This window comes from Crocuta crocuta, unplaced genomic scaffold, assembly GCF_008692635.1.
Source record: "Crocuta crocuta isolate KB4526 unplaced genomic scaffold, BGI_CrCroc_1.0 scaffold529, whole genome shotgun sequence".
NCBI classification, from domain to species: Eukaryota; Metazoa; Chordata; class Mammalia; order Carnivora; family Hyaenidae; genus Crocuta; species Crocuta crocuta.
The window spans coordinates 1-23,801 of NW_027530362.1; the positions used below are offsets into that span (position 1 = coordinate 1).

Sequence of the window (23,801 nt, forward strand, 5' to 3'; positions counted from 1 at the left end):
TATGTGGAAACTAATTTGACAATAAACTTTGTAAAAAAAAATAAAAATAAAATGTAATAAATAAAATAAAATAAAATAAAATAAAAAAAATAAACTTTCACTGTTCGCAGAGACATGATACTCTACATAGAAAACCCGACAGACTCCACAAGAAGCTTAGTAGAACTGATCCAAGAATTCTGCCAAGTTGCAGGGTACAAAATCAACATACAGAAATCGGTTGCATTTTTATACACCAACAATGAAGCAACAGAAAGAGAAATCAAGAAATTGATCCCATTCACAATGGCACAAAAAAAAACCCATAAAATACCTAGGAATAACCTTAACCAAGGATATAAGAGATCTGTATGACGAAAACTATAGAAAACTTATGAAGGAAATTGAAGAAGACACAAAGAAATAGAAAAACATTCCATGCTCATGGATAGGAAGAATAAATATAGTTAAAATGTCATTACTACCCAAAGCAATCTACACATTCAATGCAATCCCAATCAAAATTGCACCAGCATACTTCTCAAAACTAGAACTAACTATCCTAAAATTTGTATGGAACCACAAAAGACCCCAAATAGCCAACGTAATATTGAAGAAGAAAACTAAAACGGGACGCATCACAATCCCAGATTTTAGCCTCTCCTACAAAGCTATCATCATCAAGACAGTATGGTATTGGCACAAAAACAGACACATAGACCAATGGAATAGAATTGAGAACTTAGAATTGGACCCAAAAGTATACAGCTAACTAATCTTTGACAAAGCAGGAAAGAATATCCAATGGAAAATAAGACAGCTTCTTTAACAGATGTTGCTGGGAGAACTGGACAGCAACATGCAGAAGAATGGAACTAGATCATTTTCTCACACTGTACACAAAAATAAACTCAAGATGGATAAAGGACCTGAACGTGAGACAGGAAACCATCAACACAGGAGAAAGCTTTCTCCAACAGGAGAAAACAGGGAACAACCTTCTTCACCTTAACTGCAGCAATTTCTTACTTGACACATCCCCAAAGGCAAGGGAATCAAGAGCAAAAATGAACTATTGGGACCTCATCAAGATTAAAAGCTTCTGCACGGCAAAGGAAACAATCCATAAAACTAATAGGCAACCGACGGAATGGGATATCAGATAAAGGGTTAGTATCCAAAATCTATAAGTAATTCACCAAACTCCACACCTGAAAAACAAACAACCCAGTGAAGAAATGGGCAGAAGACANGTTTACCAGAGGTATACAGAAGTGCTGATGCATAGGGGCACATGTACCCCAGTGTTCACAGCAGCACTCTCAACAATAGCCAAAACATGGAAAGAGCCTAAGTATCCATCAACGGATGAATGGATCAAGAAGATGTGGTTTATCTATACGATGGAATACTACATGGCAATGAGAAAGAACGAAATCTGGACATGTGTAGCAACATGGACAGACCTTGAGGGTGTTATGCGGAGGGAAATAAGTCAGGCAGAGAAGGACAGCTACCATATGTTTACACATATAGGAGGATTAGGAAGAACTTAATGGAAGATCGTGGGGGAGAAGAAGGAGGAAATGGCGGGGAGAGGGAAGGAGGCAAACCATAAGGGACTCTTGATTGTTGAGAACAAACTGAGGACTGATGGGTATGGAGGGGAGGGGAAGGGGGTGATGGGCATGGAGGAGGGCGCTTGTGGGGGTGAGCACTGGGCGTTATATGGAAACCAACTTGACAATAAACTATTTTTTTAAAAAAAGAAAATATCAAGTAATACACTAAAATAACATTGACATTGTATAACGGAAAGGGAAGGCATATCTTAGCAGATAATAGAATGTATTACACAGAAATAATAATTAAAACTCCATGTCACTACTGCCCAAATAGATACACCATTGAGTGGATTAAAGGAGAGGTATCAGAAATTGGCCCAAACATACATAAGAACTTTATTATAATTATGCTTTAAAAACAATAGAAATAATTATTTTAAATGTGAAACTGAGACTTGGTTAGCAATATGAAGATGAACAAATTGGATCTATATCTTTCTCTGAAAAGCAAAATAATCTCCATATGGAGTAATAATTTAAATATAAAAAACGAAAACAGTAAAATTAGCATACTATATTGTGCTATTATTTATCAGATCTCAAGAGAGATGATAATTGTCTTCACATTATGATGGAAGAAACTGCAAAAGAAATAACTGGAGAGAAAAAAATGAAGATGTCCTGGCCACATTAAAAATGGAAATAAATTACTGAAAATAAAATATATGTGTGAGAACAGGGTATCGGTAAGCAAATTATTTTATTTCAATGTGTTAGAACTGTATGTAATTATTTGTAAAAGATGATCATTAAGGTTAGGTAAAATTATCAATGTTTAATAAAATATGACAAAATTATATAGCTTTCAAAAACCATGTATACTTACTTATTGGTAAATTCAAGAGGCAATACCCTAAATCATCTGATAATAAGGCCCTTGGGTTTGTCCTATGAATTAGACAAGTGGTTTAATCCTTCTGAGTTCTAATGTCTCATTAATAAAATGGGGTGAAGATTCCATGAGACAACATAATTGAAGTGATTTGGCTCAGAGTCATTGCTCAAATCTGTTATAATTAGGGAAGATCAAGTATCTTTCAAAAATTTCCTTAAAATTGTAAAACTACTACTTTTACACTCCTCAAAAAATTGTGAGTGATAACCACAGCCATCCAAATATCATCTAAGCAAATTAGTGCTGGGTGATCATAAATCCTCACTCAGCACCATGCCTTCAAATTTCCTAGCAACAACCCAATAACAGCAGTTATCAAAATTCACAATGTTGGTATGTTGATCAAAGGATTAAAACTTTCCCCATCTGTGAGTGCCTGGGTGGCTCAGTTAGTTAAGGGTCCAACTCTAGATTTTAGCTCTGGTCATGATCTCATGGCTACTGAGTTCAAGCCTGTATTGGTCCATGCTGACACTTGGAGCCTGCTTGGGATTCTCTCTCTCCCACTCTGCCCTTCCCCAACTCATGCACTCTGCGCACTCTCTCTCTTCCTCAAAATAAATAAATAAAGTTAAAAAAAAATCTTTCCCCATCTGTGTGAGGGTGTGACCTTTGATTCACTGCCCAGTTGCTTCCTTGGAAATGAAAAGAGATGGCATGTGTCAACTTTGTTATTAGACAACAGTGGTTATGACAAATAACAACCCTTGAGAGAGAGACTAATCTAGTCTGGGAGAACTGTAAGTCCCTGGTGTGACACCAAACTTTGGACTTCTCTGAATGTGGTGACTCTGGTCTGTCCCCTGTGGGTCACTGAAAGCTATGCCTGCGGAGATGTCACAAGAGATGCTGGCGCCACAGGCATGAGGCTTTGAAGCCAAGGCACCTGTTCAGTGTGGGTTTCACTGCCTTGTAAGTGAGTAAATCATAGCAGCTGTGTAGCCTGCTGTATGGACTGCTACAAGGACTCCGGCTGTAGCTTCATCCTACATCCTCTGATTAGACTGATGTCAAGGGTAGCCTATAAAAGTATGCTGACTCTGAATGTCTAACAAAATCTAAGTCAATCCCTGGTTGACGGTGGGTGTTACAGCAAGAAAAAAAAAGAAGAATCACATCTTTCTTTGAACTGAACTAGGAGGTTTTCTAGAAGTTTAAAAAAAAGCGTCAAGTGTTACTTTATAGATAACTACATGTTTTGATGCCTATAAGAAACAGAAGGCAGGGTGCCGGGTGGCTCAGTTGGTTAAGCTTCAGACTCTTGCTTTGGGTTCAGGTCATGATTTCAATCATGAGATAGAGCCCCATATCAGGCTGCTCGGGATTCTGTCTTGCCCTCTCTGTCTACCCCTTTTCCATCCTCCCCATCAAAAGACATAAACATTTAAAAAAGCAGAAGGCAAAAGAAAATTATAGGGATGAGGCAGTAGGGGCAAAATTAAGCAACTTCTTGGGGGAAACGTTTGTGAAGAATCTCCAGAAACAGGTTATTGAAAACTTTGATAGGCTTCTGAGACATTCCATCTATCCCACTTGTGAATCCCTGAGGATATCACACAGGACTACGAAGTGGGGCTCATCACATAGCAATAGCACTCTAGGGAAGCTCTGTGTGTCACAAATAGCTCTTCCTGGTGGCTTTCTCACAACAGCCTTAGATAGACCGTGTTCATGCTTTATGCAGTTTTGTATAAAAGGCCAGCGTACGGGAGTCTAATTTCTCTCAAGAGAAAGCAGAGCTGAGACTCAGTGGGTGGCTGAAGTTAAAAAAAACAGTGTGTAGTTTCCTTTGGCACATGAATAATTAATACACAATAATCATGACAATAAGTTCTACCCTTGTTATGTAGTTCTCCCAGCCTCTCAGCTACCCCTAGAGGAGAGAGCATTTAACCTGGGACATTACAGAAAGACAAGGTTTCAATAGTTTAATTTGCAAAGGAACAGAGACATTCAGGACAAGATTATGCAGGTAGAAATAGCCTCAAGTGACTAGTGTGTGTGTGGTAAGGGAAGGGTAATGGGAAATGAGGCTCGCCCAAAAGCTGAGCAGAAGGAGGGAAGCAGTGGAAAGTGAGCAGAAGTTTTTTTCAGCACAGAAGCAGCATAATCAGAACCAGAGTTTACTACCTACTCTGAAAATAATGTGAATGGATGGAGAAAAAAGAAGGGAAATTAATGCGGCCTGCTTTTCAGTAGGTGTAGAAGCTTTTTCATAGAGTTTGCATTGGAAATGTTGAGTATTTAAAATATGGTTAGGATTATCAGTCAGGTGTCCCCAGTCTTTCCCCTGAATCCAGCTGAGAGTCCCAAGACTTAAAATCAAACTGCCAGAGTTTGAAACCGTTATCAGAACTTCCAAGCTTTGTATCCTCGGGAAAGTGACTTCAGCTCCCTGAGACTTGAGGAGGACATTAGATCCCAGAGACAACAAGAATACCTACCTCATCAGGTTGTGAGGACATAGTGAGTTAACACAGGTAAAGGCCTAACAGAATGTAGGACATCTATTAAGTACTTAATAAATAGTGGCTGTTGTTAAAGGAGAGGTGGATGCCAGTTAACTTCAGTTTTAATCATTTTGGCCCAGTTGTATAGCTTATCATCATCTTTGCATCTTTGGAGCATATTAACTATGTCTTCCCTATTTCTGTCTTCTTGTGTTTTATGTAATGTGCCCCTTGATATCCCTCTGCTTCAAGTTAACACCAATTCATTAACAATTTGGGCACAAGTTTCCCACCAGAGAGAAGTTCCATTTGTCTGTACCACATTCCTCTGCCTTATCCACTAATACCACAAAATTCTTTGTCAAATGCTTCACAAATTAAAAATAGAAAGTTTATTATTATTATTATTATTTAGACATCATAAAATTAAATCAATTTTTGTGGTATGACTTGATTTCATGAAGCCTCAATGATGTCTGGAGATCAGTGCTTTTTTTTTTTTTAAGTATTCCCAAATCTCTTAATACCCTGAAAATCTTAATAGAGTCAGTTAAAATCCACCACTCTATACTTCTTCCATCCATATTCCTCAGAGCAGAGCTGAATTTATATTCTATATGATACTCTTACTCAGACATCTGTAGTAATTGTTTCTATAGAAATAGAGAAGTAAGTTCAGAAACACTGAAGGGATTAGATCTAATGTATCGTTAAAACAGGTGAGGATTAATTCTAGAAGGCCTGGTATTGGCCTGAGCATGGTCAAGACATGAAATGTAGTTTTTTTTAATGTTTATTTATTTTGACAGAGAGAGATAGAGAACAAGTTGGGGGGGGGGAGCAGAAAGAAAGGGAGAGAAAGAGAATCCCAAGGAGGCTCCAGGCTGTCAGCTCAGAGCCTGATGCAGGGCTTGATCCCATAAACTGTGAGATCACGACCTGAGCCAAAATCAAGAGTTGGACACTTAACCAAGGTGCCCAGTTTCTCAGGTCTTCCAAAATGTAGTTTTTAAGAATGTTGTTTTGGAGTAAGTTTGGGGTCAGTCTGTACCAGCCTTGTTTATTAAATGCTTATTAATTAGAGCAAGGTTGATGGTTTGCACCCAGTTTTGGTGTGACTCCCAGAGGACTCTGACACTGGGTCTCATTACAGAGCAATGACATACCTACATACGCAGAATGGGTATAACAGCCCCACTTGCGAGCTCACCTTGAACTTTCTTGTTCTGAAGTGTGCCATGCTCATGTAACTCACTCCTGATCTGAGAAATAAGGCACTTCTGACAGAACTCCACAGCGGGAGAACAGACTGCTACTAGCTTCTCCAAACCCTTTTCTGTGTGGAGCAGCCTCTGGCTGCAATGAATATACTTACTGCCAGTTTGATACAATATGCCATTGCCATTGTGTATCCTTTTCTGGCAATAACCTGTAGATTCAGAAGTATGATCATTTGGGGTCTTATGAGTTTACTATTTGCACAACAGGCAAACAAACTTCCCCGTTATTTGTTAGTTACAGATTTTTATAAACTTAATAGGTTTCTAAAGTCATTCCATTTCTATTATTTCTATACATGGGCTAATTAGTTGTGACACATACCTACTGGAACCAAGCATACTACAAGGTAAAACAAAAGATAAAATACTAATCAGTCCTCATCTAGACTGTGGCGCATCACAATGGTGAATTTGGAAGCAAATGATCTCACATGTAAATTGGTAAGCCAAGAACGTTCAGAGTCAGGACACCTGGTTGGCTTAGTCGGTAGAGCATTTGACTCTTGATCTTGGTGTCATGAATTTAAGCTCCATGTTGGGCATAAAGTCTACTTAAAAAAAAAAAAAAAGGTCAGAGTCAGTGTTCTAAGAATTCCTTACAGGGAGAGTGGTCATGAGGAGAGAAGAGGGTTGACAAAAGATAAAGACACAATTCTCCAACATAAGAAGATGGTATATATAGAATTAGGTTCAAGTTCTGAAGCTATTATCCACACTTTTCATATGGCCCCAGGCTAAACTATATACATTCCTGAGAATTTGTTGTACAACCTAGGGAGAAAAGCTGACATATTTTGTTCAACCTCCAAGAAAACATTCAGTTAGCCATTTCAGTATTAAAAATTATGAACCCCACTTTATTTTCTTCGTGGCACTGATTATTACCTGCAATTACCATAATTACATGTTTTACTGGGATGCCTGGTGGCTCAGTTGGTTAAACGTCTGACTCTTGTTTTGGCTCAGGTCATGATTTCATAGTTCCTGAGATGGAGCCCCATGTCAGGTTCTGTGCTGACAGTGTAGAGCCTGCTTGGGATTCTCTCCACCCCCCCACTCCCCTTCTCTCTCTCTCAAAATAAATAAATCAACTTTTTAAAAAATACATGTTCTACTTATTTACTATGTATTTTCCCACTAGAATAGAAGCTCTTTGATAACAAAGAGCTTTTGTATCATGCTCACCAATGAATCCCTATTACCTAAGATAAAGTTTAACACATTATAGATTATTAAAAAAATAAAAATAAAAAACCAACTCATTTATTAAGTGTGCAATGTACTCTAGACATTGTTGTAAGTGTTTTGCACTATATATAAATATATATACATACATATGTGTGTGCATATATACACAGATACACACATGTATATATACCACTAAGTATATGCCACACTCATATGAAGCAGCTACCATCTCAAACCTCATTTTACAGATGAGGAAAGCAAGGCAATGAAGGGTTAAATTGTTCAAGGCCACATATGATGAACGGCAGAGTCATTTGAACTCAGATCATCTGGCTCCAGAATCTAGGCTCTTAGAAACTCTCAAAAGGAGCATGGCTAAATATCCAGATCATCTTTAAAATAATTTCCTAATCTTTGTTAAATTTTTCAGTGTTTTGTTTTCTTAAGTTATTAGAAAATCAAGTACCAAGACCTAAATTCTACAAAGGTAAGCAAATGCCTTTCCAAAAGAAAGCAGATCAAGATTCCCCCATAACTTCAGATGCTTCAAGTAATTCCAAAGTCACCTCTGAGAGGAATTTATTTGTGTCACACAAACAGAAGCAGGTGGCCCGGTACAGGTGTTGTCATGTTTGTGGAGCTTTAATGAGAATGTGAGAGTTTACTGGGAAAGAGAATAACAAAAATGAGATGTTTCTTTCCCTCCATCTTCAGCTTATCTGAAGGGGAAGAAAACAAGCCACATTACAGTAATACACATGATGGAAGTAGACAATAAACTGTTTCTTCTAAGTTAAAGAGAAAATTTTTCAAAATTATGAGAGCCCCTGTACCAGTAGAGGAAAAGAGGGATAGGCAATGGGAATCAGAAGATGTAAAATCATAAGATGGTAATTCTAGAGAGAGGTCCAGAACACCCCATGAAGACTTGGATTTGTTTCTTACCCTATTGAACAGTTTCACCTCCCACAGAGAATATCATGTCTCTGTAATTTCTTTTTGCAGTTCAATTCCATTTTAAATTTATAGGGGTGCCTGGGTGGCTTGGTTAGTTAAGCATCCTACTCTTGATTTTGGCTCAGGTTTTGTGAGTTCAAGCCCTGCATCCAGGTTTGGACTGACAGTGCTTAGTCCCCTGGGATTCTCTTTATCCTTCTCTCTCTCTGCCCCCGCCCCCCACTTATACGCTCTCTCTCTCTCTCTCAAAACAGATAAATTAATTTTAAAAACTCCATAAGATATTACTATTTTAAAAACCTACCAATCATCCTTAAATACCCTATGGTGTAAGTCATCCCAGACCTATAACTGATTTTCTGCTTCACAAATTCTTATACTAAAGAGCAAATTTATTCACAGTTGAGGAAAAGACTAAGCATATCCAAATTACAAATAAGAATCTTTAGGAACAAAGTAAAAAGAGCTCCACCCACTTTAGGTGGCTCTTTCATTTAGATTTTTTTTTCTGTGTAATAAGAATGAATCCATTTATCATCAATTTCTTGAGAAGTGAAAGGAAAGAAGACTCCAAGTAAATATGACTCTGTGAGTTTATGTTTTGGGCTCCTTGTACTGCTCCAAAAGAAAAAGAAAAAGAAAATACTTAAAATTAAAGGCAAACTTAGGTGCCTCAAATAAGATATATAGTACATTGCACCAGAAACAGAATAGAAATGCTGAGTGAGACTGAAGCTAAGAGGCTGTTGAGCTCCAGGTCTGTAAGCTGACAGAAGTAACTATACCTATGATTCCTGCATTGCTGCAAATTAACAGGGGAAAACAGAACACTTTCAGTATAGGAAAGAGAGAATCACTGACTGCACTGAAGACTAGAGCAGGTTCACCTTCTTAAGAACGCCTAATAGACATTCCATGTGGTTCCAGTATTAAAGATGATTGAAAGCCACCTGTTAAAACACACAGACACACGGACACACGGACACACACACACACACACACACACACACACCAACAAATGCAAAGAGTAACAGCTCCAAGCTGCTTTCTGGTCCAGGAACTGCATCTTCCTTAAGACCTACATCAACATCAAAATAAAAAAGGAGCCTTAACCATCCATATGAAAGTGGGGAACTGGAAAACTACGTGGATATAAATACCCACCAGCTAGAGAAGGGAAGGGTATATGGTTAGAGTAGAAAAAGATTTTTAAAAAAGAAAATAATACAGAGCATGTAAGGAGACAGCCCCAAACCTAACAATAGAAGAAATAAATTCAGCCCCAATAAAATGGAAATAACGGAGAAATCTCAGGAAAACATTAACAAATTATGTTTATGGTCTTCGAATAAATGATAGAAAAAATATATAAAAATTACAAAAATTATGAAATGAAAACGAGATGATCATCAAGAATAGACAGGTATAAATATTCAACATTAGAAAACTCACTGTTAGTATGGATATGTTAAATACTTAATAAGGGAAATAAATTCTAAATATTTATCCTACACATCAAGAAGAGTACTATCACTTCAAGGTGATATTCAAGACTGAAGTTTAAGATGTTTACTGTAAATTCTAAAGCAACTTCTAAAATATTAAAGAATTCTAACTAATAAGCAAAAAAAATCATAACAGTCAATTCATCCAAAATAAGACAGTGAAAGACAAAAAAAAGAAAAGAATAGATGAGACAAAGAGGAAACAAATAGCCAATTGGTAGATTTAAACTTAGCTATTTAAATATTTACATTAAATGTAAATGGTCTAAACATCCTGAGACAGAACACCAGATTGCATAAAAAAGCAAGACTAAGATAAATGCCAACATTAAGAATCTCAAAGTAAGTATACTCTATAGAAGAAGACTTTCAAACTACATAATATATGATAGCATTTATATAAAATTCTAAAAACTACAATCTAACCTATGGCGACAGATCAGTAGCTGCCTGGGGAGAGGGCAAGGAGGTCTAGGAGGGAAGAATTTGGGTCACAAGAAAATTTGGTGGAATGACAGATATACTCATTTTCTTAATTGAGGTAATGGTTTCAAGGATCTATTCATATGCCAAATTGTACATGTCACATGTAAGCAGTTTATTTTATGTGTATTTTACCTCATTAAATTAATTGATAATAAATAAATAATATACTGGCAGTGCAATATTACTGTCAGGTAAAAGAAAAATTAAATGAAAATGCATTAATAGAGATCTAGAGTAATATAAAATAAGATATAAAAATAGGGTAGAAATTCACAAATTAAGTAAACTATAGAATGATATGCATAAGAACCAGTTTGTTCTTATAAGCCAGTCTGGAAAACAGTGTGGAGGTTCCTCAAAAAATTAAAACTAGATTTACCCCCACGACCTAGCAACAGCACTACTAGGAATTTATTCAAAGGATACAGGTGTGCTGATTCATAGGGGCACATGTACCCCAATGTTTACATTAGTCAAACTATGGAAAGAGCCCAAATGTCCATCAACTGATTAGAGAAAGAAGATGTGGTATACATATATATGTATGTACATATATATATATATGCACTGGGCAATGAAAAACAATGATATCTTGTCATTTGCAGCAACGTGGACAGAACTGGAGGGCATTATGCTAAGTGACATAAGTCAGTCAGAAAAAGGCAGGTATATGTTTTCACTCATATGTGGAATGTGAGAAACTTAACAGAACACCACGGAGGAAGGGAAGAGAAAAAAATAGTTACAAACAGAGAGGGAGGCAAATCATTAGAGACTCTTAAACACAGAGAGCAAGCTAAGGGTTGTTGGGGGGCCCTGAAGAAAGGGGAAAATGGGTGATGGGCATTGAGGAGGGCACTTGTTGGGATGGGCACTGGGTGTTGTATGTAAGTGATGAATCATGGGAATCTATTTCCAAAGCCCAGAGCATAATGTATATGCTATATGTTAGCTAACTTGAGAATAATTATATTTTTTTAAAAAATTAACTTGTAGATATTTATAAAACATACTCTAATTCATGAATTAAGGATGAAATTACAAAGAAAAATTTTTTAATATTCTGAAATTAGTTTAAAAAAAGAAAGTCCCTACTTCAAAAGTCTATAATGCAGCCAAAGAAATTATTGGAGAAAATATGTAGCTCTAAATGTATTCCTTTAAAAAAAAATAGTGACAGTAAATCAATTTAGCATTTAAATCAATTACCAAGAAAAAAATTAAAAGCGAATCTGGTAAATTTAGCAGAAAGGAAATTAGAAAAATAAAAGCAAAAATTTCAGAAAATAACAATTTTTTTAAAAAGCATTTTTTCCCAACAAGACCAATAAAATGTGAAAATTTCTGGGAAGATTGATCAAAGGTAAAAGATAAAAGTAAAAATATGCTAAGGACTTAAAAAGAGCCATGTTATATTTAAAAGATCTTTAATACTCGTATTACTACAAAAATTTAAGTCAAAAAAATTTAAAACTTGATAATGTTCAATAAAAATATAGCTTGTATAAATGAAAATATCCTAAAACTTGATTTTTAAAAGTCACAAAGAATGAAGTGAAAATAAAAAAATATCTCTTAACAAAATGCCAGTAGGCCTAAAATAGTTTTTCAGAAATAGGTCATCTTTATTTCATAAAAATCTCTTTAAAAGATGGAAAAATAAGAATCACAACATGAACTACAACATAAAGAATGAAAACTAGTCATTTCAGTAAATTCAAAAAAAATTGTGACATAAATAGTAAGTTAAGCTTAGAATGAAATGTCCTTAAATTTACAAAGGGTCTCAGTCAAAGAGAGCAAAAGGTAATCACATATTAAATGATGAGGATATATAACTTCTCCCACAAACACTAGGATAAGGCAAGGATATCTGTTTTAACCACCAGTAGTCAACATGTAATAAAGACCCTAAATAATTAAAAAAAAAAAGTAAGAAAGATAAAAATTTAGGAGAAGAAAAGAGAAAACATTGCTATTATTGGTAGGCTATCTATCTATCTCTCTATCTACATATGTATATACATAAATATGTGTATATATATACATTAAAAACCAAGAAACTTCATAGAAAAATATTAGAAATAGTTCTAAAAATTGCTAAATGTATCACCAATATGTTGTGTTAAATATCCTCAATTATCAATTTTGTTAAACCAGCATGTTTAAAGATAAAATCAAATATAACTCTCAAAAATTAAAAAGACAAAGGTAATTTTTCTGATAGGAGAAAAATGAGTAAGTACAAGGACCAACCCAGGATGACAAACATCTGGTTAATAAAGGTTACAGACAGACAAAGACAATAGAAGAGGACCCATGATTGTCTGGCACAGTGCTTCAGAGGCTCATATGAACACACAACATCTTTGGTACAGAAACCAGCCAATTATGAGAAACTGTGTAAGCTCCTGGGAGAAGGGAAGTGCAGAGGCTGAATTTCACATGTAGAGAATCAAGAATCAGACAACCAGGCTTAAGCTTTTTAAAAATAACAAGATGAAGTCTAAAAGACAGTATATGAATATCTTCTACACTGCAAGGTAAAAATACTTCTGGTCTTGAATTTTATACTTGAATTGATTAATCAATTGTGAGGTTAGCTACTGGAGGATATTTTCAAACTAAATATAGTAGTCAATCAAAAATCAGTGTAGATACACAAAGTAAAAAGGCTTAGTAATTTCTAATGGGAATTAGAAAATTATACAACCAATGAAAATGCTAGGAAAGTGGGTTTCAGAGAAAGTGTTGAATTTCATCTCAGTGGCTTGCAGCCCCCAGGGGCACTCTCAAGAGTTCTCCATTTCTTTTTATTTTATGCTTATTTACTTATTTTGAGAGAGAGAGAGAAAGTACACACACATGTACATGGGGTCAGGGCATAGAGAAAGGGAGAGAGAGAATCCCAAGCAGGCTTGGAGCTGTTAGTGCAGGGCCTGAGGTGGGGCTCTATCTCGCTAAGCGTTATATCACCACCTGAGCTGAAATCAAGAGTCCGACGCTCAACCAACAGTCACCCAGGTGCCTCAAGAGCTTTTCATTTCTACCTATAGTCTGCATGTGACTGCCACTAGAGAACAATGTCTTCTATTTTGTCTTCCAAAAGTTCATGAAAATACTTCTGTTTTGTAAACTTTAACCCAAAATTAGGAGACCAAGAATTCTGGAAAATGGACTTTCAAGCTCCTGCCATGCAATGCAGAGGAAATTAGAAAAAAAGGATGACAAAGGCGCCTGGGTGGCTCAGTCGGCTAAGCATCCAACACTTGATTTCGGCTCAGGGAATAATCTCACATCTGGTGAGACTGAGCCTCCCTCTCTCTCTGCCCCTCCGCCACTCATGTTCTCTCTCCTCCTCAAAATAAATAAATTTTAAAAAGAAAAAAAGGATGACAGTGGTGTTACATGTACAACAGACAATCTTTCGCAGGAAGAGGAAGATCTGGGACCCAGAACACGCCAACTGGAGAGAAAGGAAGCGGAGTCCCAGGATGATAATGAAGAGAAATCTGGGAGGAAAACAGCAGGTCCAGTACAGATCGAAGCAAGAGGGCCAAGGAATCTAGGAGTGACATCACTGAGAACCTAATGGCCCAGTTGTGAGCAATAGTGATACAGCCCTAATAATGTGAGCTAAAAATTAGCATTTTGTATGATCAAAGTCATAAGTAATTCCAATGTTCAAATCAGATATCGATAAATTTCGGCATATTCAGGGAATGAAATACTATAGAGCAATTAGTGATTAAACTAGACATATGTATATTGACATGGTTAAATCTCATCAACATGAGATCGATTATGAAAATAAGTTGAAGTACATTACTATTTATGGAAATACTAAAACAGTATCATCCACCCTTTGTGGTTACACACATATTAATTAAAAAGTAAAAGATATGGACTGGATATTCATAAAATTTATGATGTAGTTGGATAGAAGGAAACAAAGATGGAAAGAGAAAAGCATTATTTTCTGATAAGGAGATATGGGGAACTTATCTGTAGCTGCTTATTTTTCTCAATTATTTGAAACAAATATTACCTATAATGTACTCATTTTGGTTAGTTAGCACATGATGTTTGTTGCAGTGTCCTTTATATAGTTCTGTGTTATTTTATGAATCAAAAATAAAGATTTCAAAAAGCTATTCACCTATTCAGTTCCTTGATAGCCACAGAAGTCATGTCTTTAAGAGATAACTCAGGAGAAATGCAGTCTGTCATTTTGTGATTAAGCAATTTAGATCAGTGTTTTTCTATTTGAGAACTTTCTGAACTAAAGTCTCATAAGTGAGTACAGTAAACATCACTACTGGCTATTAGTAGCTCAGCCTCCTACAGGGCACATCCTCCCATTAAGAACACTTTCCTCCATCAGACCAAGGTAGTGACAATAATAAAAAACATTTCTATACAATTTGCCAAGCACTTGCAGAGCTAACTTTTACTGGGAGTTTAATGTGCCCCAAAGTGTTAGGTGCTTTCACATCCATTGTCTCATATGACCTCTTCAAAGACCCTTAGCATAACATAGTAAAAGAAATGCAAGCTTTAGAACAGGTGAATTGGAGTCCAAAACTTTGTTCCATCCCTCAACTCCTTGTGAACCTGGAGCTACAAAATATCTCTCAGCCAGTTTTCTCATATACTAAATGAAGAGAATTTGTCTTCCTTAATGTAATGGTAGGCGTCTAGCGAAATGACATCTATGAGGAGCCTAGCATGGTACCCGAGTAAGACCTCAGTAAATGTTACCTCCCCATCTTACAGACAAAGGGACCAAAGTTCTGAGGAGTTCCGTGATGTGACCTTGGCAACACAAAACCAACAGAATCAAGGAGCCATGGCAGTTAAGAGCATGGACTTTAGAGCCATGCTACCTGGGGTTCAAATCCCATCTCCGAGATTTGCTAGACCGTGGATAATNATTTGTTATTATTAAGATTTAGGAGGAGAGTGGTGCATAAAAGAAAGAGAGGTATAGGTAAAGTGTCATTAACATCTTTAATTCTTACCTTCCCATGGTTGATGCTCTTTTCAGCTCTTTTGTATGTTTTTTTTTCAGAAGTTTAAACTAAGCCATAGGAGCTAAATCTTAAGATTGAACTACAATAATAAGCTCACACGTTTGCACTGAAATACAGACAAGTCTCTGTTCCTCCGTGACATGTCCTTTTCCCTTTTCCCAGAAGCGATGAGGACTGGCTGGCACCAAGTCCCCATTATCCTCTTCCTGAAGGGCATGCATAACTCACTTAATTGCTTCACACTACAGTACACTGCTATTTAGAACCAGTCTGTTTCTTTCCATTGTAACAGCATGGAAATAAATAAGCAATTTTCATACATTAGGAAACATAAGCATGCCAGAGTCTAATTCATACTTATGTGATTAATAAACCAGAGCACTTAGATGAAATACGCTGCACCACACAAACACTATTCCATTAGAGCAGTCGTTTGGGTGTGAGATATTACCCGCAGTGGTCTCCCTACTGGACCCAATAAACAGCCCAATATGGAAACTCATGGAACTTTCCTAAGGTGGAAGCTTTCCTTTAGGTTGAAAAATGAAGGTTGAGGAATGGAGAGCCAACTTTCCTGCTTCTGTAAGTAGTATTCGCTTTACCTAAGCCATGAGCCAGCTGCATGATTCTGAGCAAATATATTTTCTGTGCCTTGTTTATTAATGGACAGAAAAGCTAGCCTGAAAATGAAATTGATTTTATTCACTTAGGATTTTATACTCCATTGCACAACCACAACCCAGCAAATTCTTCATTAAGAGAGATAATTACTTTAATGAAGATTAAATATAATTTAAAATTCACATTTATCTTTATCTACCTAAAGCAGGTCAGAATTAACCTAAAATGGTTAGGGAAATGGCAAGAATGGGTTTCTCCAAAAAGTCTCCATCTGTTTATAAAGCGATGGGTCTGATCTAACAGCCATCCCTGTCTTTCCTCCTTCTCCTCTTCTTATTTCATCCATTAGCATCTCCCACATCAAGCCCAGATCAGACCTCCTGCTTTCTAACAATCCTAATTTTGGGATGTTTGGCACAGGCAGCAGGATAGCAGCAATTAATATCTGGGATGTTCAATGATCTATGAAAAGCCAAATCTATGATGGGCATATGGGAGAAAACATTAAGATCAGAGAAGTGGCAGGTTGTTTTTAGAAATAGCCTCCTTCCTTGAGGCAGAGTGTTTCTGCTCCACCTGCCAAAGATAGGAAGCCAAGAATGATATTAAACTGATTGGTATTACTCATCATTTCATACAGTGTTAGTATTGCTCTTCATTAATGGTATTTGAGCATTATTGTGAAAGAGGCTAGAAGACAAAAAAAAAAAAGGAGTTTAACTCTTAGCTTCTCCTCTTATCAAATGTTTCTTAACTTCTCAAGTCTGGGACCCCTCATTTATAAGATGTGACAAACATTGCCCACTTTGAGTTCAGAGACTTAGAGCACCAGGCATTAGTGAATACTCATAAATAGAATATCTTCCTTGCTGTATCATAGGTTTCCTTCTAAAAGCTCCAAAACACCACACCAGTGACCCAGGTATCCATAGGTGACAGCAACACTTGATCCTACAGAAGTTACTGGTGAGTTTCACCCCAGGCTGTTGCTGTTCCTGACCCAAAAAGTGTCACAGAGTAAAGGAGTGGCACAGGGAAGTGAGGCTTGTCATACCCCCTGGCACAGATAGGCATAGCCCTGCTTGCCTCATCATTCATTTTGCAGGGAGGAAAACTAAGTCTAGCGTGGGGGAGAAGATATGACTGGCTTCCAGATGCAGTATTTCAATGAATAGCTCTCATTTACTAAATACCTCTGGGACATGACACATTACATACATTATCTTATTTAATTAGGGCGACTATATAATTTATCATCCACATCCACTTTCAGAGTTCAAAGGGAATGATATAAATAATTACATCAAGTCAACGAGTGTAAACCTGGATGGTCCTGGGCAAACTGATTATACAGTTGCCCCATGTTTAATCCATGTAATCATTCTGTGAGCTAGAAAACATTCTCTATTTTACAGAAGGAAACAACTACTCAGAGAGGTTAAAAGCAGCAGGCCCAAGGACATACAAACTATCTGGTGGCAGACCCAGGGTTGGGACCTCAGTCTGTAAGATACTAGAGCTTCTTTCCTCTAACAGACTCCCTCCTTGAAACCCTTTAGTCATGATATCAGCTGCCAAATAACAGTGTTAATTTTGTTTTGAAAGCCTGCCTTTATTGAGTGAATAACATATTGTAAGTGCTGGGTCATGACTTCCGAATGATATCCGAAGAAAGGGCAGAAATGGGTGAAGAGAAAGCAAAATGATGCCAGTAAAAGCAGTCATATCTGAATGAGTATCTGGCTCTCTCTGAGGCTCTGCACAGCCTGAATACCAAAGGCCTGAGCTAATGCTTATTCAAGCATGAAGAATGACAGACAACAAGGCCAGACATCCATAGACCTCCTTCCCTGTGTGCTGGTCTATATTCTCACTCACCCAATGAATTCCTTGATCTTTGTCAATTTGCTACTGATATTTAGTGATCTGCAATCACAAATAAATTTCATTTATTTCTATAACATGCCAGGAGCTATTTTTTGACCCACAGCTTAACAGATATAAAAATGTAGAGAGAAAATCAACATTCAGTTCTCTTCACAGTGTTTCTGTAGGTGAAATAGATTGGTGCCACACTCTCATCCTTTAGCCCACCTGCCAGTCACTGAGTTTTCCTTGTCTCGTTAAACACCAGAAGGGTGGCCAGTGGGTCAAGCCTGGTTCAGAAACTCACTGCATTGGCTGAGATGATGGAATTTATTCTAGCAGAGATCAAATCACTCATAGATGCCAAGCATCCTCAGTATAATCCCTAATGAAAGACCATCTTCAGAGACCAAGCATACTCCTGACCCCAGGAGGGACTGACCAGATATTTTAATGCTTCAGAAAGAGATCCCAGCTTGGGACATAATAAGAAATCTTAAGTCAAAATTCAACTCTGTTTCTCAGAAAGTGTGTGACTGACCTCAACATAGCACCTACCCACTCTGGGCTTCAGATTTCCCAACAATAAAACACTGCTTCTCAAATGTTAGTGGGCATAACCATCACCTATAGGGCTTGTTAAACTCAAGGAGATACAAATCAGTCCCTATTTGTTAAATATTCCAGGGTCCCTCCCTTACAGAGTCTGATTTATTAGGTCTAATGTAGAGCCAGAGAATTCACATGTCTTATAAGTTTCCAAGTCATGGTGATGAGGAGGATGTTCACGGACCACACTTTGAGTAGTACCAAATTGTATCACCAAAGCCAACCTCACAGTGTGTGTGAAGATACAGTGAAGGCCTGATCCTCAGCAGAGCTGCTGACTCATGACGCCTCTTGGTCAGGATGCATACACTGAAGAGATGATGACCAAAAGTCCCAGAGTATTAGTAGGAATAAAACTTGAGGACATTTAATCATTTTGAATATGCCAGGCACAAGATTTAATTACATTCCAATCCCTCTTGTTAGAATACATTCTTTGTGACAATACAAATGGGGTCCTGGTCTCAAATGGTGAATCTACCCAAAGGCCTCCGACTTCTCTGGGTTTTTTTTTTTTAACAAAAAACACAAATTTTTGCTCAAAACATCCATCCACCCCTTTAGCTCAGCTGCATCTCCATGGTTTCCAAACCCCATTTAAAATCATCTTGACTACTACTTAAAAAATAAAAAACCATAAATCTTCCCATTAGAACAGTTCTCAAGTAATAGGGAAAGTGATATTTACTTTGCTGAAAACAGGAGTCCCCTGTCAACCCCATGATCAGCTGGAGTCCTTCAGTCTGTCCTTGTCTAACACAGCACAGTAATCAGGGAACCCGCCTCCCTCCTCCTCCTCCCACCCTCCCCTCCCTGCATTCAGTCTTTCTTTCTTCATGACATTATTTAATCTCTCAGTTGCAGCTTCTTGGGATTAGCTACAGCATCTATTAATAGTTTTCCTTCTGTTTACAGTTCCAAGGGGAGAAAAATGGCTCGTTCCTCTTCTCCAATCTTGGAGATATGTCTTATTGCAGCAGGAGGAAGATGCACAGGCCCTGTGAATAACCTATTTCCACAATCATTCCACTGTAAAGATGCTAATGTGCTTCTATGCCGAATGGATCCATTTAATAGGCAGAACAAGTTGGATATAAACTCTTTAATTGCTTTCAGCACACCGATTATCTTCCTGTGTCACCTATTGTATAATGCAAAAATGTTAACAAAAGCACTTACTGAAGACATTATTGGGAATTAAAAAACAAAGAACCATCAGTTGTCACTAAATATGCCTTTCATGTTCCCAAATGAAATGCATTTGCGCACTCAAGAAATAAGATAGAAATGTGCAGGCCTGCCATTGTCAGATGCAAACATCTTCATTAGATTTTGATCCAGCTGCTGCAAGATCTATAAAAAGAGCTATCAAAGCCTGCAACTCATTATTGGTTATTTCAGGAAAACTTCAGAAAACCATCCCTAAACCTGCACTGATCTTTTCTGACAACTTCCCTGGCTGGGCAGTTTGTTTGCAAAGAATGGCATTAAAAATTCTCTGCCAAGCTGGCCCCTGGAAATGGTACCTGGAAGGACTCAGCGCCTGTGGCTGTGAACGAGAAGCCACAATTGCAGAGCCGACCTGAATTCCTGGACACTTGGGCTGTAAACTTCTATCACCCCCCAAATCTCCTGTTCTGACCTAACTATCTCCTTAAAAGCATATAAGTAAAAGTAGCCAAACTCGGATCTTTATAGACCAAAACGGAAAGATTAATATATGCAATGTCTCATAACATCCTTTCTCTGCTGCAATAAATCTTCCAATGCATATGGCAATCATCTCATTTCTAGCATGTTATTTTCTGCAGAGGCTGTTTTAGAAGAGAAAAAAGACTAGCCAAGGGAGTCGGTGGGGAAAGGGAAGAAGAAAGAAAAGGAAAGGAAAGGAAGAAGAGAAAGTCAGGGTTCTGGGGAAATTGTATAGAGAAGGTTAAAGGGAGCAAAACTATAAATGTCGAAATTACCCACTATTCTTCCTTTGAATTCTGGTGAAACAGAAGGGATCCTACAAAGACCCAAATAGCATTCATATTAATCACAGACCCTGGCATCTTGACTTGGGGACCTCTTCAGTCAGGCCCGGGTCTCCAGAGGCTTCTGATGGATACCAAACAACTCACAGAAAACACCTGTCAGAGCTGTCACTGTCATTTAGGAAGGACTCTTTCTCCCCTCCGTCTATAGGTCTCTCTATGACAAAGAGAAATGCAAACTGTGATCACTATTATCCAACCTTGGTAAACAGGTAGGAAAGGATACATGGGCCCCTAACAAAATCTGCTTTAAAGATTTTTGACTTTGCCTTTAATCTACCCACTAAATTGTCTGTTTTATGTTCAAAAGTAAATTGAAATGCTCAAAATATTGATGTAATATCATACCCATTATTTGAGTTAGGTACAAGAGCTCATTTGGGGATCAGTTTATTGTCTTTATATTGTTATTAAAACTATTACCCAAATCTTACTGCTCTGGAGACCCATAATGTATTTCTTCTTGCATATACCATCCTTACTCCTTCCAAACATCTTTTCTGTGCTCTCTTCAGCAGCACATATACTCAAATTGGAATATTATACAGAGAAGGTTAGCATAATCCCTGTGCAAATTCATGACGCATTCCGTATTTTTTCAATTAAAAAATACTGAAGTTTATTAATTTTTTTAAGAAGCACCTTTTCTGTGATGCATTGGCAATCATCTTCACTCCTGCCGACTGCTTTTGTCAATGGAGTCACACTGATAAGAGCAGGAGAGATTGGGGTCCACACATCCTCACAAGAGGGGGATTTTGAGTTTGGAACCCACTGCAGCCAGAGGATCTTTCTAAAATGTGAATCTGATCATGAGACTCCCCTGTGTAACACCATTCAGTGATTTCCTATTGCCCTTCAGATAAAATCACACTCCTGCTGTGTGGCTACAGGCAAGTTATTAAACCTCTTTCTGGCTCAATTTCCTCTTGTATAAAATGGTGATAATAATCGGGAGGAAAATGTATGTAAGGCACTTAGCACAAAGTTAATAAATGCTCACTATTATTATTACTGATGTTATCTCATGAGCCACATTCATTCTCAGTTCCCCCTTCACCGTCTTATAGCCACACTCAACAATGAGTCCCCCAACTCCTGTGAGCTTTCTAGCCTCTAGGCCATGGCCTGTGACATTTTTTCTGTTTGGAACACCCTCGTCCTTCCCCTGGCCTTTGGCCAGTTTTATTGCTATTAATTTATAAAATGTCAGCTTGAGTGCATATTATCAAGATGGCCTTCCCTGACCCGAAGGTCAGGTTTGCTTACCCCAATGTATGCATGCAATGCATACTTCCTCTACAGTAATATACATCATATGTGACTATAACATTTTGCTTGACAGAAATATCCATAAAGGACCCAAGGTTAGAGTTGCCCTGCTCAGCACTTTATTAGTCAGTAGCAAGCACCAGTAGCAAGGGTAGACTGGACTATAATGCAACTGAAAAAGAAACCTTAGTAAATTACAATGACAAAACATTAGTCCTTGATCACTAAAATAATCACAGGACAGCTCCACAGTGTTTTCATGCTGAGTCCCAAGCTGATGGATGCCCCACACCTTGGTACATTGTTGATCTTGTGGTAGACAGAAAGGGAACACGGTCATTATTCACTGCCTGTCTTAAAACTTCCATGCAGAAGGTACATCTAATTCCTCCTCACATTTTATTGGCTGGGGCAAGTCATGGGGCAAAGCCTGATGTCAGTCAGATGGGGAGTCCTTATGCAGAAAAGGCACCACAAAGAGGGAAATTACAGTGTTCAGTGAACTGTACTAGCTACAACAGAGATCAACAAATGTTAGTTCAATAAAATATATCTTTGCTGAGAGCTGACAAACAGAAACTCCACACCAATTAAAATCTTGCCAGAAACTTCTCTGTTATTCAGAGATACTCATTTCTTGACACTTTTGACTTTCAAAATCATTCTTCTTTCAGTCATGGAGCCGTGTTTTCTGCCACAGGCACCAGCTGCAAATCTATGTGGTCACAACTTACAAACCATACCAGGACACCATTTTTGAGTAAGGAATAATTAGGTTCAACAACATCAACACCATCCTTATAATTTGATTGTGTACTCTATGCAAGCTGTTAATATGGACAAGATGAGATAATGTCCAGTCTCACAGGACTAGACAGTCAAAAGAGAACCTTTGAAATCAGTTTCTCTGACCTCTTAGATGAAGCTCCCCCAAAAAGCTGAGTGAATTATCAGATAGTAGCAGAGTCAGGATTAAAATATGAATCACCAGTTTAAAAAAAAAGTGTTCTTTTAATTATAGCACAGCCTTGCCATAAGGAGTATGACCAAATGTGAACGATTGGAAGAGATCACCATTTAACAGATGAGGATACTGACACCCATGGAGATGAAGTGACTTTCTCAAAGCTACCCATATTATTAGTTCTATGTTACTTGGCCACACCAAACCTTAAAAAAATCTAAGTTGCTTCAGCATCGAGGATAGGATAGTATCTGTTCTTCACTGAAGGCTCAAAGAAATATTTCTTGAATTGAATCCAATCAAACTGATTGAATTGAATTGAGCTGAACTGTAAATCACACAAAACGTAAAGATGTATTGTTTCCCACTACATAACCCTTGTTTTAATTTCCCCTGGAGTTTTAAGCTTGCCAAACCAACAAGTTACACAAGAACAACTAATTGGTGACTTTGCTAATTTCTCCTCTATAATATCCTTTTTCCTTTTCCTTCCATATTTATAACCAGCATCCTTCTTTGAGCAGAAACAGATTAATATCTAGAAATCTTGTCATTTCATGACACTTACAGAACAACATAGGATCTGGAAAGCAAAATCACCAATAATAAGGGCCCCTGGAAGATCATTAGGCAAAGAACTTTATTCCCTCTGAGCTAAGCAGGTCAGTTAAAAAGTGACATAATGCAGATGTTCCCAAGCCACAGGAACAAATGCCATTAAGTTACTGTCTCCCAACAACTAAGTAATATGTACGAGGAGTATGAATTAAATTTGGAGAGAGAATACAGATTCTGGCTGGGCTCCAGGGCCAAAGGATATTAAGTAAGAAAGAAACAATAGGGCTGTCAAGTCTAATTGTTTAAAACATAAAACTCTTTCCATATGTCTTGAGATGAATAGAGTTGCACAGTACTGGGATGCACTATGAAGTCAGGCTAAGAAAGAATAGCGTGTACCATTTGGAATGAAAAACCCATCTGCAGGGGATTTGACTCTGCTTCACCCCCCCCCACCCCCCCCCCCCCCGCACCCCC

The 23,801-nt window shown here is 37.6% G+C and overlaps 1 pseudogene; it reads left to right on the forward strand.

Moving 5' to 3' along the window:
* The first annotated feature begins 21,032 nt into the window (after nucleotides 1-21,032).
* On the forward strand, nucleotides 21,033-21,128 carry LOC144233279 (U6 spliceosomal RNA; annotated as a pseudogene).
* The last annotated feature ends 2,673 nt before the right edge of the window (nucleotides 21,129-23,801 follow it).